The following is a 20,837-nucleotide window of genomic DNA, read 5'->3' as shown; positions in this document are numbered from 1 at the left end:
TTGGCTTTATGGCGTGTTCAAAACATATCAATCATTGTGGTTCAACCAATAGTAGGACGTTGGGGAAGGCCAATGGAGTCAAGGTTTAGCTTCAGCAGTTTACAGTGTTTTCAAGTCATGTAAGAAAGAATGTATTTAAAATACACATGAACATCAGCACAACTGCACAACTCATAATTATGAGTTTAGGTAACTCTGGATTTCCTTAAGAGTTTCTGAGTTAAGTACGTGACAGTGAGAAAACATGTCAGAGGCAATGGATGCAGAGTCTGCCCTAGTGAAAAAACCCTACCAAAATGTATTTAAAATAGGTCTACATTCATTTCACACTAACTAAAACCGATTAATATATAGTAGTCAGCATTTGAAGTGGATAAAAAAAGTTCATCAAAGTTGTACTTTGATGAAGAAGGTTTTAGGACAACTTTGATGAAGGGTTTTGATCCGCTTCAAATGTTGACTTTACAGACATACTTACATAAATATTTTAATTAAACTTTATTTGCAGTTCTTCTTTATTGCACAATGCATATTTCTAAATATTAAGCCTAAAATGTCTTTAATATCACTATTAGTAAGGATAGTATGATCACTGAATAATTTGAATGCAAGATATATATATATATATATATATATATATATATATATATATATATATGTACTAAAGTATACTTGCAATAGTTCCACTTAATCAAATATACTTGAGTATATCTTTAGTTGGACCTCAACACAAAAATACTTGTTTCAGTTTAGCAGGCTTTAAGTATACCAATTTAGTATACTAAAAGTACAATTGCAGGGTATTTATATTAAGTACATGCAAATGTAAATGCAATTGTAGTACACTTAGCATAAAACAAATGTATTTCAAATAGATTTTAGTATATTTATTTTTCACTAGGGTGGGCACACCACTTCCCAGGTGAAAAAAAGTAAATTTCTATAATGTACTTAAAGTGCTCTATTTTTGTGCACTAATTTTGTACTTAATATACTAAAAATTCTTCTTTAGTACCAATATACTCAACTGTGCTATTTTGAGACACCATGAAATATGAACGTAAATGTGCTTTTAATATACTATCTCTGTATTTAAAACATGTATTTAGATACTACTTATAGTACATTTGACCCCATTGTGTACTACAAGTGGTAACTAAATATATTTTTTAAATACAGAGATAGTATATTAAAAGCACATTTTAGTTCATATTTCATGGTGTCTTAAAATAACACAGTTGAGTACACTTAGTTTTTCTTAAGATTATCTTAAGAAGTACTAAAGAAGAATTTTTAGTATATTAAGTACAAAATTAGTGCACGAAAATAGAGCACTTTAAGTACATTTTTGAAATGTACTTTTTTTTCACATGGGTTAGTACACACTCAGTCAATAAGAACTAGTGTACATTTACTTTATATTGCAAGACCCAATCTGCTCCAAAACTTTGTGATCTGCTTATGCAGGCAGCATTATAAAAAGCTAATGATATGAGAAATAAAATTTTCCTTCATTCCTACAGTTCCCTCCACTAATATTGGCACCCTTGGTAAATATGAGCAAAGGTGGCTGTGAAAATAAATCTGCATTGTTTATCCTTTTGATCTTTCAATCAAAAAATTCACAAAATTCTAACCTTTCATTTAAGGAAAAAAGTAGGGGAAAAATCTCATTAAGAAATAAATGTTTTTCTCTAGTTCACGTTGGCCACAATTATTGGCACCCAATTATTGCAACGTCCTTTTCCCAAGATAACAGCTCTGAGTCTTCACCTATAATGCCTGATGAGCTTGGAGAATACCTGACAAGAGATCAGAGACCATTCCTTCATGCAGAATCTCTACAGATCCTTCAGATTCCCAGCTCAAAGTTGGTGCTGCTTCTCTTCAGTTCACTTCACTTCACTTCACTTCACTCATTTCCTTTTCTTGTTGGAAATTCTTTTGATTTCAAGGTAAAATGTGATCATGACAGGCTTTGTGAGAGTCAATCATCTACTAACTGAGTAAATATTGAGGTCACATCCTGAAAGCCCAAATCACAAGGGTTTACATCAGTTAAACAGGTTTAGTCTCATGACACATATTGAGTTTCAGTGCAAGTGAGAGTCTTTACTGACTGATTCTCCCACAGTCTTTCAGTCTTCATTATTTAATTGTCTGGCTGGACGGAGGTGGACGTCAGCAGCAAAGTCGCACCCACATTTGTTTAAGTGATCATTCTGATTATTCGATTGCTGAACGTGTCGTTGTCTTCACACCCACCACCTTGGTTTTGGGGGTGGGGCTGTGGTGGGCAGGGCCACATCAATCACACCGCCTCCTGTCCTCTCACAGAGCTGATGAAGTAAAGGTTTGCTCCCAGCAGAACAAGCAGAGGAAGGAACAAGAGCGTGAAACCAAGCGCTCGTATGCTGCTGCCCAATGCCACACAAACCCAGTAGATCAGTCTGCCAATCACGAAGATGATGGTGAGCAGTGGCACCAGTTTGAGCATTTCTTGTTGGGTGTATGTTGCCATGACAGTGTATGTTGCCTTTCCCATATTTAACCGTAGGCATGGGGTACTTTTTAATCCATGTGTGCACCAAACCCATCTGGTGGGTTTGCTGCCAAAGAGCTCTTTTTTTAGTTTCATCTGACCATAGAAGGTGGTCCTGTTTGAAGTTCCAGTCTTGTCTGACAACTGAATATGGTAGAGATTGTTTCTGGATGAGCAAGGAGGATTTTTCTTGAATCCCTCCGAACAACTTGTGAGGATGTAGGTGCAGTTTGATAATTTTTTTAGGCTTTCTGAGACTCAAGACTCAACTAATCTCTGCAATTCTCCACCTGTGATCCTTGGAGAGTCTTTGACCACTCAAACTTTCCTCCTCACTGCACATTAGGACAATTTAGACACATGTCCTCTTCCAGGCAGATTTGTAACATCTTTATTTGACTGGAGCTTTTTAATTATTGGCTGGACAATTTCTTGTTCATGATCACCCTGGCATGCTAAAAATTTAAATATACTTCAGAGATATTTTACTCATAAGAATTTCTAGGGGTGCCAATAATTATGGCCAATATGTATTGGAGAATAACATTTATGTCATATTGTGAGTTTTACTTCAATGAAAGATTAGAATTTTGTGAATTTTTTTAATGAAAGATCAAAAGTATAAACAATGCAGATTTATTTTTCACAGCTACCTTTGCTCATATTTACTAAGGGTGCCAATATATGTGGAGGGCACTGCATAAGAGGTTTTTGTGCCTTTAAAACATCCTGCAAGTTTCACAGCTTAAAACGTCCTCCTTGTTATAAACAAAAGCATTTACACTATATAGTCAAAAGTATTTAGACACCTGACCATTACACCAACTGTAATTACATTGCATTCTAAATACATAGACATTAAAAGGGCTGTTATAACTTTGCAGCTATAACAGCTTACACTCTTCCAGGAAGACTTTCCATAAAATTTAGGAGTATTTCTGGTGGAATTTTTGCCCATGCATCGAGTAGAGCGTTTGTGAGGTCAGGCACTGATGTTGGATAGGAAGAAGAGAAGGCCTTGTTGGAATTTTGGAAGTTCATCCCATATGAGCTCAAAGGGGTTAAGGGGTTGAGGTGTGCGGGCCAATCAAGTTCTTCCACACCAAACTCATTCAACCATGGACCTTGCTTTGTGCATTGGGGCACAGTCATGCTGGTCATGCCAACTCCTGCACCAATGCAAATCTTCCTATATCTCCTAATCATTGTTAACATGTATTCATTACTTCAATGAGCCCATTGTTTCTGCATTAAATGAATACATTGTTTAAATTAATAGATTGTTAGCTAACTGCGTGATTTGTTGACATGAATTTTCTGTAAAGCTGCTTTGAAACAATATGTATTGTGAAAAGTGATATACAAATAAATGTGAACTTAATTTAATTTAATGGGAGAGGCGAGAAGGGAACAGGACTAAAGTAACTTTAGCTGGGACTTGAACTCATGCTGTCTGAGGTGCTGCTGTGCTGCTGTGTTGTTGATGTGCTGCCCACAAGGCTATGGTTCTGACAGAGCTTTATCTAAGCTCAGGATACTAAGGGCTGATTATTCTCTTATATGCCTCATTTAGGTATCTGATTTGTCTTCTGTTGCCAGTTGCATAAACTTAGTTGCATATTAACTTAAGAACTAGTTTGACTAAGTAGCAATTAAGCAAAGGGCAATCAGTCTTACTTTTCCAATTCAAATTAAACAGATATACCTTTTTATGTAACTGACTTTAAAAAGTTATTACCAGGTTTCACGAGTTCACACTTACAAATAATTAGATAGAGTAAATAGTATGCGTATTAGGCGTGCTGTCCGAGGAGAGGGCTCCGAGCTCAGTATTTGGCCCGAACCTAGAGTACTCCCCCTGTATTTCTGGTTAGGAAAGTAACCAGGCAAGTGTGAGGAGGCAGGGTGGTGGAGGGATGCTGAAAACTGTTGAGAAACGTAGGTGAGTCGAATGAATGAATTTATGTCACGCAGTTAGATGATCTTAAAAGTCCATGCTGATTATATCAGAGATGGCAGAGAGAATTATTCATTCCAGTGTCTGTTTTGCTTTAAAACACAAACTTTCTGTTATATTCTGTCATTGTATCTGAAGAGCGCGAGGCCTCCCTAATCGCGCTGTTCTTGTCTGAATGGAACATCGGAACATCACCACTGTATGTCCAGATGATATGAAAACTATGTTTCTCGGCTGGATAAAGCAAACCAGCTTCTTGCTATGAAAGTTTTAAGGTTGAGGATTGCAATCAAAGTAAAGACGATTGCGGTGACGTACAGAAGCACGCGTGAGTCTGTTATATTGATGCGCAAACATGTATGAGTGCTCTCGACGCACTGATCGCACATTGTATTTATGCACAGACACATTTCAGTACATTCACGTTGTTTTCACACACATTAAGGAGAATATTTGGATTTATCCTGTGTATGTTGCTTTAGTATACTTTACTTTACTAGTGTACTTTAGTATATATGCAGGTCAAATCTGTCACAGTTCCAGTCATTTCCCATAATCCTCCCTGCCAATCACCTGCACTCACTCCACCTATCACTAATCACCACACCCAGCTGCAGCTCATTACCTGAACTATTTAAGCCCCTCTCTTCCTCACACACTTCGCGAGGTCTTGTATTGCTATGGTGTGCATTTACGGTGTGCGTCCCAAGGCTCCCGAACTGCCATGGCTACCCGATGCTCCTGACCTGCCTTGGCGTCCCAAGGCTCCCGAACTGCCATGGCTGCCCGACGCTCCTGACCTGCCTTGGCGTCCCAAGGCTCCCAAACTGCCATGGTTGCCCAATGCACCTGACCCGCCTTGGCGTCCCAAGGCTCCCGAGCGATACTATTCTGATTGTCTGCCTGTTATTGACCCAGTTTGTTCTCTGTTTACGTTTCTCTGCTGCCTGCTCCTTGGACAGTTTATTGTTTACTGGACTTGTGATTGATATCTGCCTGCCCTGATCTTCTGCCTGTGTTACGACCACGATTCTGTCTATTCCCTGTTATACCTGTTTGCCACTGTTTGACCATTGCTTGTTTGACCACGAGATCTGCTCAATAAAGCCTGCAGATGGTTTATTTTGCTGGATATATGCAAGGATGGCAAAATGGATGTGTTAAATAAGATAAATGGTATATGCTTAATTTCACGATAAGTGCGCGATTAAAAAAAATTAATCTGTTGACAGCCCATTTTGATTGCTGACTGCTGGCTAGAGCAGTGGTTTTCAAACCTATCCTGGGGACCCCTTACCGCTGCACATTTTGTATGTCTCCCTCATCAGACACACCCAATTCAACTCTTGCAGTTTCTACTAATTAGTTGATGAGTTGAATCAGGTGTGTTAGATGTGGGAAACATGCAAAATGTGCAGTGGTGAGGGGTCCCCAGGACAGGTTTGAGAACCACTGGGCTAGAGTGATGTGATGATTAGTTAGATCATTTGAATGAGTTCCTCCCAAACTTTGTTAATAAAACATAATTTTGAGAAGAAGAAAAAAATTAGATTGACTAACTTTTAAGTCTAATAAGTTTTTGCAACCAGCCCCAGATCTTCAGTTTTATTTTAGGAGAAACACTGAAGCAAACACCTGTGTCACTTTGTAGTAATTGCCGTGGAGAGACCATAAGATATAAGCTGCTGGGAAACAGGGAGCCTGAGAGAGAATCTTGACTGGGGACTTGTACGTGTATGCTGAATGCTCTGGAGAGCTGTGTGTTGGACTGTGTCTTTTTTGTTTAGTGCTTATTGAAGCACAGTGAGCGCAACTTTTGAGAGGCCGGTGGTGTGGTTACTAATGAATAAATGAATGAATGAGGCATTTTATATAGCGCTTTACTACTGTTCACCCAATGTGCTTTACAGTCATATCAGGGGGTCTCTCCTCAACCACCACCAGTGTGCAGCATCCACTTGGAGCATACCCTACTGGCCTCTTCCACACCTCTTCCAGCAGCAACCTAGTTTTCCCAGGAGGTCTCCCATCAGGTACTGACCAGGCTCAACCCTGCTTAGCTTCAGTGGGCAACCAGTCTTGGGCTACAGGGTGATATATCTGCTGGCGTCACCTGGGCACACACCAGTCTCATATCTCATGGAGGAGCTAGGAAGCATAAAAGGGGGAGCAATGACAGTGAAGGAAGTGAGAGGACCAGACCTGGACTTTGTTATATTATTATTAAAGTGTGTTAAACAGGTTCTCGTCTTCTTCTTCCCTGAACAATGAACTGCATTACAAACATGTTACATTTTACATTTTTAATAATATTGTAAATACTGAAGCTATCATTTAAATAGCATTATACATTTCAGAATATGAAAGGTTACTCATTTAAATGTATCTCATTTAAACGCCCAGTATTGTATATGCAGCACATTTTCCAAATAAGGGATTAGACAAGTGTAAGTTGTTTAGTCTAAGCTTAAATACTTTATATTCTGTTCTGACCAGTTGCGTAGCTTGAGCAAAGGCTTAACAGATCGCGTACACTTTCAGAAAAGAACTCCAGAAAGCAGTCTTCATAACTTTAGTGACTTTTCTGGTGATTGTTCTTCTCAATTCTTTTATGTAAAACTACAAACAAGAAGAAAAAATATGTATGAACATTATGTACACATTCATCTTAACATTACAGTTTGATTCTGTACATAGTTCCTTTTTTACATTATTGTAAATAATGTACATGTCAAGAAACATGAATTCGAAATTATATTCTAATGAGATTATGTACATACACTTAAAAGAGAAATTAGCAGGCTAGTATGCTAAAACAAGGCACGTTACCAATAACGCGAATCATGTCTGTTTCTAACAAAAATATAGCAATAATCTTAATCTACAATTTACTTTACATAACACTTAAATGCACTATTTAGTATAATTTTTTGCACTTACAGACATATATCTCCAAGGTCTAAACGATAGAATAGATAGCTGATAGGAACTTCGTGTACGTTCTTCTCGACTGCGTTCACTGAGAGAAACCGAAAGCAAACAGCAAAATATAGTGCAGTACCTTAAAACTCCAGTAGGAGGCGGAAAAGAAACATACACCACACATAACTAACAGCACACTTTATTTTTAACAAATGTAATACTAGTGTACCAGTGCTTCATGGTTGTTGCATAATCTTTTTTTCCCCCTCATTTTTACCATTACAAAGTTTGTCTTTTGCTTGAGTCTCCTGCTTCTCATACTCATACAAAAACACTTATAGTCTCACAATTGTCTCTTAAAGTTTTAGAAGAGATCTCAATAATATCACACACTGTGCTCAGACTTTTGTTCCTTAGCTAAAGACTCTGAAGCTCTCACATTTGTCTCCTCTTAAAGTTTAGATCTCAACAACTGTACAAAGTGTGCCCACAGAACACAATGGCACTTCTGGACCATGTTCACATATGGCTTCCTTTTTGCATGATAGAGCTTTAGTCATGATCGCTGGATAGATTGCTCATGTCTGCTCGTCTGCCTCGCTGCTCAGAGTGGTTTGCATCTGTAGCTCTGTATATCTTTGTTTTTAAATCTCTTACTATAATTTCTTGTTGTTTATATTATCATTACCATATATCTAATATTGCCTATCGCATTAATCTGACGTTGCTAGCTTTTAATCTAAATCGCTATCACAACATGTTAGCATTTCGCTAGCTTGTTAACTTGTCATCAGTCTCTCACGCGCTCCTTTTCTATGCATTCATCAAACAACTGTGGTAAGTCGGATCAGTCTTCAAACACGGTGAGTCATGTCATCCTCTCCTTCTATTGTTACTTGCTCTGCCTGTCGCATGCTTAGCATAGTTCTCTCTGTCAGTGACGAGGGACACACATGTCATAAATGTAGGGAGATAGCCAGGCTGACAGAGAAAATCTCAGAATTAGAGACACGTATCCAACTTTAATCGAGGATAGTAAGAATGTAAGGTTTTTAGATACTGTTTTGGATGTGCCTAGCTTAGTGAACTCTGTACATTGTTCGGTTCTGGCTGTAGAGCCCACGCAGCAGGGCAATTGGGTGACTATGAGACGGCCTAGTCGTAGGGAAAAACACCACTCTTCCGTTCTGATTTGAACATCAAACAGGTTCTCCCCACTCAGTGACGCACACACTGAGAAACCTGTTGAAAGTGCCCTAGTTATTGGCGATTCTATTACACGGAATGTGAAAATAGAGACACCAGCCACCATAGTCACATGTTTGCCAGGAGCCATAGCCAAAGCAAATTTGCTGGCTAATGCTAATCGTAAATACTCTAAGATTATTTACGTCTGCACTAATGATGTTTGACTTTGCCAGTCGGAGATCACTAAAATTAACATTAAAGAGGTGTGTGAACTCGCAAGTACAATGTCAGACACTGTAATTTGCTCTGGACCTCTTCCTGTTCGTCGGAGTGATGAGATACTTAGACAGCCAGCCATTGAGTGATGATAGTCTGCTAAGTGGTGTCCGCAGAATAATATAAGGTTCATAGACAATTGGAAAAGATTTTGGGGCAGACCTGACCTGTTGAAAATAGATGGTATTCATCCCTCCTGGGATGGTGCCGCTCTTCTCTCTTCAGTAATTTGGCACATAATCTTAGAGCTGAAACATGACAAACTGGGGCCCAGGTCACTGGCTAAACTGACCGTCTGTTAGCTGTCTCACGTCACAGAAGTCAGATAAATCCCAACACATAGAAACTCTTTCACCTAGATATTATCACATAGAGACTGTGTCTGTACCCCAAATTAACGAGTTTGTTTGCCCATATAATCTTTAGGGTATTAGGTTAGCTAATTTGGCTTGCTGTCTACTGAGGAGGGGCTCGATGAAGCATCTTCAACTCGAGCTCTGATACACCCCCCAGTGAATAAATATAGGATATGATTACATAGGGCAAGGTACCTGAAATGAAGGTGGAGTTTGGGGAGGTGGAGGGATGCTGAAACAGCTGAGACTGAAGAGAGGTAAGCAGCTGCTTATATACTCTGGCTGTATAAATAATATTGCTTTATAAATAATCTTCCTGATCAGTTTCATCGCCTTAGCATACCAGACAGCTTAGAAGAACTCAATGTTGCAACAGAAACTATTGACTCTCTCTTTTCCAGCACATTAGACACAGTAGCTCAAAAGTTTACAATGACTTCAATAGTTACTAGAGAGTTATCATGCTTTTCACATTAGAATACTGATCCAAATGATTAGTAATTCCTTCTGAAGGATTTGGTAATACTTCAGTCATTACTAGTGGGTTACCATGACCTTCATGTTAATTATGACATCATTCATGTTAATTATGAATCTGTATATACACTGTAAAACCCAATAAGTTCAGAATACTCAAAACATTTGAGAAAACTTATTACCTCAAAACATTTAAGTAAACTAACTCATTTTTTTTTTAAGTTGGTAGTTGGGGCGAGGCTGAGAGCCATGGAAGCGGATCAAGGCCAGTGTGGTGCATAGGTGTCTCTCACTAACAATCCCGTCACCAGCATCCCTTTCTCAACTCATCATAATGTTAATTACATACAGTTAATTTACATAAACATTACATTCAGATCTTGGTTAAATGTTACATAGCAAATAACACATGCTATTATAACTATCAGAGAGACTGTCATTTCATACTTGCATATATGTAATCAAACAACATATGTGGTCTTAAATGTTTTGCAGCTCATCCTCAACCTAACCACAGGCTCTACTCTTCACCACAGTGGTAACCCTACAAAACTAACATAACAGAACCCCCCTGAATCCCAACATAACACAACATTAAACATTAACTTATATCTCCATATGTTAATCTTGTGCAAAAACACACAAAATAACACTTAATTTCAACAGTTATTTATATGGTCTGACACAATGAAATTTTGAGTTCATGCAACTTTTTCCTATTAAGTACAATGAACTTTCATTATTATTTGAGTGAAACAAACTCATTTAATTTAATTAATTTCACTGTTCGGTTTTACAGTGTAGTAGTTATTAGTAGTAGGGAGGTATGAAAAAACAGTAGTTACTAATTAGCTAATAGTGAACTACCACCTTCAACTGAGCACTATTACTTACTAATTCATTAATCGGAGTTTCTTGTTAGTTAATAGTAGTTACTAGAGTGTTAATAATGCATTATTCATTTGTTCCTGTGTAGTTATTCATTAATGAAGGATCAGTATTCTAAAGTGTTGCCTTGGGTTGTACATATGATAGAAATGAGTTCACATTGAGACATTTGACTTGGTATACACTTTGCAAAGCTGTTGAGATCACTTTTAAAATTTAGAGGAGATAAATGTGGGAGCGCCAAAGTATTTAGCTAAGGAGAAAAGTCTGAGCACAGTCAGTGATGTTACTGAGATCTCTTATGAAACTTTAGTGGAGACAAATGTGAGAGCAGAAGAGTCTTCAAGCTATGGAGAATAATCTGAGTACAGTATACAGTCTTTAGTGTAGAGAAGTCTGAGCACTGTGTGTGATGTTGTTGAGATCTCTTCTAAAACTTTAAAGGAGACCATTGTGAGAGTGTTAGAGTGTTAATTCGTTAATGAAAACTATGACGAAAAATGTTCATTGACAACCTTTTTTTCCATGACAAAGACTAGACGATGAGAGACAACACCAGTGTCATTAAACGATAACTGTGACTAAATCAACACATGCAATATCGAAAAAAGACGAGACTGAAATGTGGCTAAAAGACGTTTTATTTTTGTCGAATAAAGGAGACAAAACTTTGCAGACTGTTTTTACGAGCATTCATGCTTACGGCTGCCAGATTTCCAGAATTCAAACCCCCAATCAATGTTTTACTTAATCTTTGCAATATGGCAACCACGCACATGCGCTCTCTTTACACAGAAGAAGAAGCGCGAATGGTCTGAAAATACAGACAAGTAAGCTGGAGTTCAGTGATCTCTATTTGAGATTTTCTACTTAAATTAAACAGTCATTCAGTGGTCTATATTGCGCTGCTCGTTTGCTGACTAAATTTGCGATCAAAGTGCAGGATGATATCCAGCAGTGGTTCTCAAACTGACGTACGTGAACAAAATGCTGAGTTTTGCCACTCATTTAATTCTACTCCACCTAAAAATAACATTAAAACTGAGCATATATTTCTAGCAGGTAAAATGCCATAAATACATGACATTCAGTTAAATTACCTCATCTTTCGCAGTCAAAACTGACTGCATCCACGCCAGCAAATCGCACTACATTAGTGCTGTTCTTGACAATATATATACTTTTGTAAAAGTGGGGATTTAGCACTACTAGAATGAAGAACAAATATAGACACAGACTGCATGGAGATTTAAGATTAAAACTCTCCTCGATACAAAACATACGCTTCTGTGAGTTACTGTTTTTTAAGTTGATCATATTATACCAGCAAGAATGCAATGTTTTCTGAAAATACACAAGATTTCAAATGTGAAAATAGCTATCAAAAGATAAAAGATAAAGACTAATGGTGCATTCACACCAGATGTGAATGAAGCGTTAAGCGCGTGTGATTTACATGTTAAGTCAATGCAAAGACGCGAATAGACATCTGGTGGCGCGAATTGAGCGTTTCGGGCATTCGACGCGCGTAACACGTGATTCGCGTGAATCGTGCAAGTTAAAAAATCTAAACTTTGGCGAATATTCGTGCCACGTTAACCAATTAGGAGCTTGCTCTAGTATTGACATTATTACGACGTAGTGAGCGGAGGCAGAAATCCGAAACAACAATGGAGGACAAAATCATAATCGCTGTACAATACATTGTTGTACTTTTATAGAAACAAGAATAAAAAGGATCTTGCTTGGAAGAAAGTGAGTGAGGAGGTTGGACAATCTGGTAAATTGAGGGTTGCGTTCCAGTGTGGCTGATCCACCACTGACTTCAGCACGAGCGGCTGGCATTCCTAAGCCTCCGCCGGCCGCTCTGTACTCAAGCCCGCCGGCTGCTTCGCACTCAAGTTCGCCGGTTGCCATGCACTCAAGCTCGCCGGTTGCTACGCACTCAAGCTCTCTGGATGCGATGGACAAGATGACCGCTTCGCCAGTGCCCACGGGCAAGATGGCCGCCCCTTCGGTGTCTGTGAACATAGGGGTCATTCCAGCCATTGAGTCCGCTCCAGAGCCCAAGCGTCTTGCCCTGCCAGCACCGCCCGAGCTCCTTGCCCTGCCGGCGTCACCCAGGCGCCTTGCCCTGCAGGCACCACCCGAGCTCCTTGCCCTGCCGGCGCCACCCGAGCTCCTTGCCCACGAACCCGCCACGGCCTCCGTTGAATTCCCCAAGAACTTTTTTTGGGGGGGCCATATACCTGAGGGTGGGGACCCTGCATGGCCGTGGCCGTCTACGGCCTCCGAACAGTTATGGCTCTCTATGGATTACAACTTGCTATGGCCATTAATGGACTCTGACCCTTCGTGGTCATCTACAGACTCTGTCCCGCCATGGCCGCCCACGCCACCTGACCTGCTGTGGCTGCCCAGGCCACCTGACCTGCTGTGGCTGCCCGAGCCATCTGACCTGCCGTGGCTGCCTGAGCCATCTGACCTGCCATGGCTTCCTGACACTCCTGACCTGACGTGGCTTCCCGAGCACCTGACCCACCGTGGCTGGTCGACTCCCCTGACCCGCCATGGCTGCTGCCCGTGGCACCTGACCCACCGTGGCTGCCCGAGTTCCTGGAACCTGCATTGGAGACCCCTTTCCCGTCAGCCTACAGATCTCCAATGAACCAACCCCCCCTCCCTAGCTGTGCCATTTACACCTCGAGGACGCGCCTTCCGGAAGGGGGGCGTTATGTCACGATCACCATCAGTTCCTGTCAGTTCCTGGACTACACTTCCCATAACGGTCCCTTTAAAGGTGCTACAGAGGATCTTTCGTCGAATGAGAAACCAAAGACTGTTAGTGAGTTTTTTAAATGAGTGCATGCGTAAGAACAAACCCCCTCCTTCACAGCTCATTTCGAGGGAACGCCTCCCAAAACTCGTGCACGAGTACTGGAACATGAGTGTTTACCACCGGCATTCGCTGTGTCGTGTTAGTGGATTCATTATGTCGCTCTCACAAGGAACATCATGGCAGTGATTGACAAGCCAGAGGGCCAATCCGCGCACATCTCTCACATTGATATTGACATTTACATTGATATTGGTCTTTGGTATCGGGGGTATTTTTATAAGTACGAGTACAAGTACATGAACATGCACCACTAGAAGGGCCACATGATTTTTTTGGGCTTGCTGCACATGTGGCCCTTCTAGTGGTGGCTAAAAGGCAGAGGGTTTCATACCTTATTAAAACCCATGTATATGGTAACGGTCACGTGACAAGCACTTTGTGCCCTTTGTGCCAGGGTCATTAGGAGGGCCCTCATCTGTCTTGGCACATCAACTGCCTAGAAATGAGGGCTGTGTTCTTAGCCCTAAAACACTTCCTCCCAGACCTATAGGGCTATCGGTAGTTTCCTTAAGCTGGACAATAACACTATTTTACAGCAAAAAAACTGTAAAGCTGCTTTGAAACAATCTGTGTCGTAAAAAGCTGACTTGACAATTTTTGTATATAGCCTATCAATATATTAACAATGTAGAGACTGCAATACAGTATATTAACTATGAATTAACTATAAACTAAAGCTTGCAAATGATTTGCAAGTACATTATTACTGTATTCTTATTATACAGTGTTACCTTTTTTATTTTAAAATGCATTATCTTGCATCCTTTTGCATATAAAGTAAGCAGTCACAATCTGTGGTTGTGAGGCCGGTTGGATTTACTGCCAAATTCTCTGAAACGCCTTTGGAGATGGCTTATGGTAGAGAAATGAACATTCAATTCACAGACAACAGCTCTGGTGGACATTCCTGCAGTCAGCATGCCAATTGCACGCTCCCTCAAAAATTGTGACATCTGTGGCATTGTGCTGTGTGATAAAACTGCACATTTTAGAGTGGCCTTTTATTGTAATCTATACAATAATCATGCTGTCTAATCAGCATTCTTGATATGCCACACCTGTGAGGTGGATGGATTATCTCAGCAAAAGAGAAGTGCTCACTAACACAGATATAGACAGATTTGTGAATGATATTTGAAAGAAATAGGCCTTTTCTGTACATAGAAAAAGACTTAGATCTTTGAGTTCAGCTCATGAAAAATGGGGTCAAAAACAAAAGTGTTGCGTTTATAATTTTGTTCAGTGTAGAAACTAAACTAAACTAAAAGATCAACTGCACACTATGAAATAAACTTGAAGTGTTAAACCACAGTGGAGATAATAGCTGTGATAAGATGCACACAAATGAGTCTTGCTCTGAGCTATAGACACATCTGCTCACCAAAATGACACGAGGGATAGATAAGAATCTTTTAGCTTTCATTCTGAGTTTGCTGCGTGAGAGCATTTTGAGTAGTTTGCAATTTTTAAAAAAACGTTATTAAGCTAACCTAGCCTGCCAAAGTAAAAACAACCTATATCAAAATCTATTTAAAATACATTTCCCTTTACTTTGTACTGTTAGGTAATAACAAGCACTCACTTATAGTGTCCGTATATGATAACTAACAGACACATTACTGTACTTACTAATGGTATGTACATGGTAAATATTTTCTACTTACAGACAAGTGTGGGTAATAACAGGCACTTATTTATGGTAACTTGTAAGAAACATTACTGTACTTACTAATTGTATATACACAGTAACTATGTAGTATTTACAGACAAGTGTGGGTAATAACAGGCACTTATTTGTGGTAACTAGTAAGACACATTACTGTACTTACTAGTGGTATATACATGGTAACTACACAAATAACAGACTCTTAACTACTGTGAAACAAATGTGCTTACCAAAATGATACACTGCACTAACTATACAGCACTTCATAGTGTTAATACTTATCAAGTAGTCATTTTAAGCAAGGCTTCCCTAGTGAAAAAAAAGTATACTTTATTGTATTTTAAATATATTCCCTTTTTCTATAGTACACTGCAAATATACTAACAAAAAATATACTATCATTAAATATATAAAAAAGTATATTAGTATCATATTTTCACAATGCAACTTTTAACACACTTTAAAATAATTGTACTTTAGTATATTTTCTAAAAAATATATTTTAGAAAAATATACTTGAAGTGTAAGTTCAGTTTATTTTTTAAAAGTGTATTTATTTGCACTTTATAAAAATATATTTGAGGTATATTTTAACAGTGTGCTGAAAATGATCATTGTAACAATGCACTGAAAGTATATTTAAAAAATACATTATTTAATATCCTGAAGTTGTAGTGTATCTAATGTTAAATTTGAGTATATTTTTTAAGTTTACTTCTTCATCCTTGGAATTCATGATATTACTTGTGCTATTTATTTCAGTATGAATGCATTACAAGCCCATTTAGTATATGCAGTGTAGCCTATACAATTTCCAAATATGTGTAAATGTTTATTAAGTTCACACTGGCAGAATCATTTTACAATCCTACGCACAAATCTATATTAAACAACACACCAGCAGCACCTATTCTACTTACGGAACGAACGCGGCGCCAGTTTCGTTTTTTACCGTAAGTTGAATAGGGAAGGCGTAGGACATTCAGCGTAAGCGTTATGAAGAATGCGGAAGCGGAAAGTACGTTCAAGGCGATATTTTGTTTATAAAGCATAAACGGTTGTATTGTTTTCGAAAATGACCGATCGTTTCGCTAGATAAGACCCTTATTTCTCATCTGGGATCGTTTAAAGCCCTTGAAGCTGATCTGAAACTGACATTTGGACCTTCAATCTGTTTGAAATCCACTATAAAGAGAATAATCCTGGAATGTTTTCCTCAAAAACCTTCATTTCTTTTCGACTGACGAAAGAAAGACATGGATATCTTGGATGACATGGGGATGAGTAAATTTATCAGGAAAAGTGTATTTAAAAGTGGACTAATTCTTTAAGTGAATTACTGTCCTGTAAAGACTAGGCAAGTTGAACCGCAAAAGTATATCATCCAGTATTCAAGAATCTTGTACCATGCTCATACCCCACCCTAAGTTATGTGTAACTTACGCATTAACTAACTGGTATATTCACTAGTACGTTCATAATAAGTACATGGAAATAGGACTGTAAAATAAAGTGCACCCTTGTACATAAACATTACATAGGAATTACCCGATCTTACCAGGTGTAACTTACACAATAACTAACTGGTATATTCACTAGTACGTTCAGATTAAGTACATAGAAATAGGACTGTAAAATAAAGTGAACCCTTATACATAAACATAAAATGTGGTTCTACCACACGTATATTTACTTACGTTTTCATACACACAAAAACGTACAACACTGACATATTTAGAGGACTAAAACGTAAAAATACTTACGTATTAATAGCAATAAAAACGTAAATCATGTAACGTAAAGTTTGAATGTTTTGACACACGTGCACGTGTAATAAATAATATATTAATAAATAATAATTCCCCTGTAATAAAATCATGGGATTAATGTTTTAAATCTGTTGTATGTATTCAATTGATATATCAATACATGTTTTTAGTCGCATTTTTTGAATACAGTTTACTCATCTACTTAATATGAAATAACATTTCTTTTCATGACTTATATAATATTTAGTTTGTTTGCTCTGAGACAGAAGGTGTTTTCTTCTATGCAGCGACTGACAATGCAACCATAAGATACATCAAAACACAACATATATTCACAAATCACACCCATTTTATTTGTTTGCTGTACTACGTCTTTAGAATCCATATATTTGTAAGGGACAGATCCAAATTCAGCCCTTTATCCATCAATCTTTATCTTCATTCTCTGCAGTAGCAACCGTCACAGTCAAAGCTCGTGCTCGTTATAATTTAAATTTGAAAGTAGCACCACCCTCGAGAAGCATTACGACATGGTTTACGGCACTGATAATTGATTAGTTCTTTTTATGAGTCTTTCGGGTTTTTGAGTCGTTCCTTAATCACGTGACATACCCATACACTATGCTGTGTGACCCAAGCACATTATATTTATTAGTAAATAACGTTAACTCTCCAGTTTTGAGTTTGTGTTACAACTGTTAAAGCTGAAGTTATCATAACCTTGATGTTTTAAACTAACATTAATAATTCAAATTCAAAATGTTATTTGCTTTTAATTTATGTCATTATGTCCTTTTTGAGCAATCTTCTTATACATATATTAGACCAATATGTCAAGTCTGCCTAGGAAAAGCAATTATTATAACTCAAAATTGGAGTAAAAATGAACAAACTAGGCTATAAATACTTTGTATTGTAGGCTTGGATTATTATATTATTATATAGCCTAGTGTTTATTTACAGATAGACAGTCAAAAAGATAAATTAATCAATATTTTATTAATAACAGGGCTTTATTTATTTATAATAACACACCACAGATCCCCAAGAAACAGTAACAAAAACAGTGACAGAAATGTCAGAAATAGCGTATGGGTCTGTTACGTGATTAAGGAACGACTCAAAACCCGAAAGACTCATGAAGAGAACTAATCAATTCTCTTTCCGGCTCAGAATGCATTGGCTTAGTGTATGGGTCTGTCACGTGTTTAAGGAACGACTCAAAAACCCGAAAGACTCATGAAATTAACTAATCAATTCTCTTACCGGCTCAGACTGCATTGGTTTAGCATGGGACTGTCTGTCACGTCATTAAGGAATGACTTAAACCCGAAGACTTGTCAGACAAGAGGTGAGGTGAGCTTAATCAGCTTGTCATAAACTGAAGACCCAGGTAATGAATTAATCATTTCTGAATCTTATAGCATTGTAGTTTTGTATTGTTTGTAGTGGGATCAAAATTTGCATAAGTAGTAGATGTGTTGGGGAAGTAACACGTAACATTTTAATTACATTTTGCTAAAATGAAAGAAATGAACGAAATGACTCGAAAAAAGATTCGTTCATTTTGTTGAACGAGACTCAAAAGTCAGAGTCAGTAAAATGATCCGAACTTCCCATCACTAATTCTCTGCAGTAGCAACCGTCACAGTCAAAGCTCGTGCTCGTTATAATTTAAATTTGAAAGTAGCACCACCCTCGAGAAGCATTACGACATGGTTTACGGCACTGATATCGAACGCTCATTGGCTCTCACCTGCTTCGTCACAGATTGCGACATGCCGTGTTTCAGTGGATTGACATTTGAATGAGTGCGCGCCTTCACGTAGAGAAGCCAGATTCATCATATTCTGCTCTGTAAAAAACTAATATTTACCGCCAGAGAGGACTGCGACTGCAACTCATCATCATTTGAACTACTTTTGGTACGACATTTTCGCAATAAATTAATTGTTGTGATTACGCTTGTTTGTCTGTCATTCTTTTATTTAAAACAGTACGGAGTTTTAGGAAATGTTTATGGGTAGGTTTAAAGGTAGGTGTAGGATTAGCGGCTCAAAAAATCGTTTTATATTTTTACTAAAATTGTCATTTTCCTACACATTTCTGTCCATTATGTATAAAATGAGTATGTTTTGGTTCAGGATGGGGTTTAGGGAGGGATCTTACATTTATCTACAAAACGATAAAAGGGAAATTATACATAAATCTTTATGACATGAAAGATTCGTAAATATTTTAATTTTTTTCGCTCTAAAAACGTAAGTATTTTTATGTTTTAGTGCTATAAATATGTCAATATTGCACATTTTAGCACCTTTCTAAACGTATAAAAATGTACGTTTTGTGTCTTGGAAAGTTACGTATGCTCTTACCAGGTGTAACTTACACATTAACTAACTGGTATATTCACTAGTATGTTCATAGTAAGTACATGGAAATAGGACTGTAAAATAAAGTGCACCCTTGTACATAAACATTACATAGGAATTACCAGCTCTTTAACCTTTGTAATAATAAGCTTAAGCATTTTAAACAATTAGGTTTAGTACAGTAATGTACTAATGTAACAAGTTACCATAAATAAGTGCCTGTTATTACCCACACTTGTCCATAAGTACAAAGGAGTTTCCATATACATACCATTAGTAAGTACAGTAATGTGTCTGTTAGTTACCATATACGGACACTATAAGTAAGCTCCTGTTATTACCCAATACTTGTCTATAGGTACAAAGTAATTACCATGTATGTACCATTGGAAAGTACAGCAGTGTTTCTTATTAGTTTCCATGTACATACATGTCAGGTAAGTACTTTGTGTTACCACTCTTTTACCTGTATGTACAACATAATTACTATATATGTACCAGGAAAGTACACGTACTGTAAAATAAATTGCTACCGATATGTTTATTTAGCATTATTATTATTATTATTTTTTTTTTTTTTGAAAAAATGACAGCTATTAAAACTATTCTAAAATCATTGAAACAGACCAGCCTAACTAAGGCCTAAATACACTTTGACTGAATAAATGTTGCTTACAAGAATTTGAATAGAAAAACAAAACCATAGATTCCTATGGACCTATTCAGACATGGTACACATTGGAATTTAGTTTGGAAAGCGCTGTTGAAGCAAAACACCAAGAACAGACTAAACACAACTGAAACTGTATGTAAAAAGACAAATACAAGGCTAAATGAGGAACCAAGCTTCTTAATTTTTTTCCCAAATCTGTCTGACAACTTCGAGGTGGAGTTTCCATTCCCCTTGTGTCACAGTATCCTCCCACATTCATATGTCCTAGAATGTAAATTGCCCTGAGGGACAGGAACTTGTCCTGAGCCCAAAGCAGGACCTGCTGCACTAGTCTGTTCAAGCAGTGCAAACGCAGCCCACTTTGGCCATTTATGTAAGTCAAGTCAAGTCAAGTCACCTTTATTTATATAGCGCTTTTTACAATGCAGATTGTATCAAAGCAGCTTTACATTGATAACTGGTACATAATTTTTGCTGCACAGCAGCTCTTCAAGAATAGTGTCAATGCAGGCAGATCAAAGCACTGTTGAATAAATTTCAAGAATACTGTTGAATATCAAATGTCAAGTCAAATGTCAAGTGTCCCCAACTAAGCAAGCCAAAGGCGACAGTGGCAAGGAACCCAAACTCCAAAAGGTGACATCAGGTGGCAAACAAGTGGCAAATAGGTGTTAAAATCGAGAAGAAAAAAAAAAACCTTGGGAGAAACCAGGCTTAGTCAGGGGGCCAGTTCTCCTCTGGCGAACAGTGCTTTGTTACGAATCAGGTTGCTATCATAAATCTGATAGGATCGCAACATTCAAAGTATTTATTTCAGTTCCATCCAGTTGAGGATCGTATTCATCACGCCGG

At 38.0% G+C, this 20,837-nt stretch overlaps 1 protein-coding gene across 4 annotated transcripts in view; it reads right to left on the bottom strand.

The window, feature by feature from the left end:
- Nucleotides 1-20,837, bottom strand: part of LOC125243606 (transmembrane protein 229B-like) — a 52,743-nt gene that overhangs the window by 6,074 nt on the left and 25,832 nt on the right. Inside the window, exons 1-2 of one of the 4 annotated variants that reach the window (XR_007179068.1) lie at nucleotides 7,440-7,640; nucleotides 6,469-6,647 (exon numbers count right to left, since the gene is read on the bottom strand). The exons of 1 other annotated variant lie outside the window; for it this stretch is intronic. The gene's annotated coding sequence lies outside the window, so the exon portion shown is untranslated. Of the gene's footprint in view, nucleotides 1-6,468; nucleotides 6,648-6,709; nucleotides 7,119-7,439; nucleotides 7,702-20,837 lie in introns of those variants that run through there. 2 more of the 4 variants (XR_007179070.1, XR_007179071.1) reach the window with 2 other exon arrangements.

This window comes from Megalobrama amblycephala, linkage group LG1 (genome assembly GCF_018812025.1).
Source record: "Megalobrama amblycephala isolate DHTTF-2021 linkage group LG1, ASM1881202v1, whole genome shotgun sequence".
Taxonomy (NCBI): domain Eukaryota; kingdom Metazoa; phylum Chordata; class Actinopteri; order Cypriniformes; family Xenocyprididae; genus Megalobrama; species Megalobrama amblycephala.
This window is presented reverse-complemented; position numbering and strand designations above follow the sequence as displayed.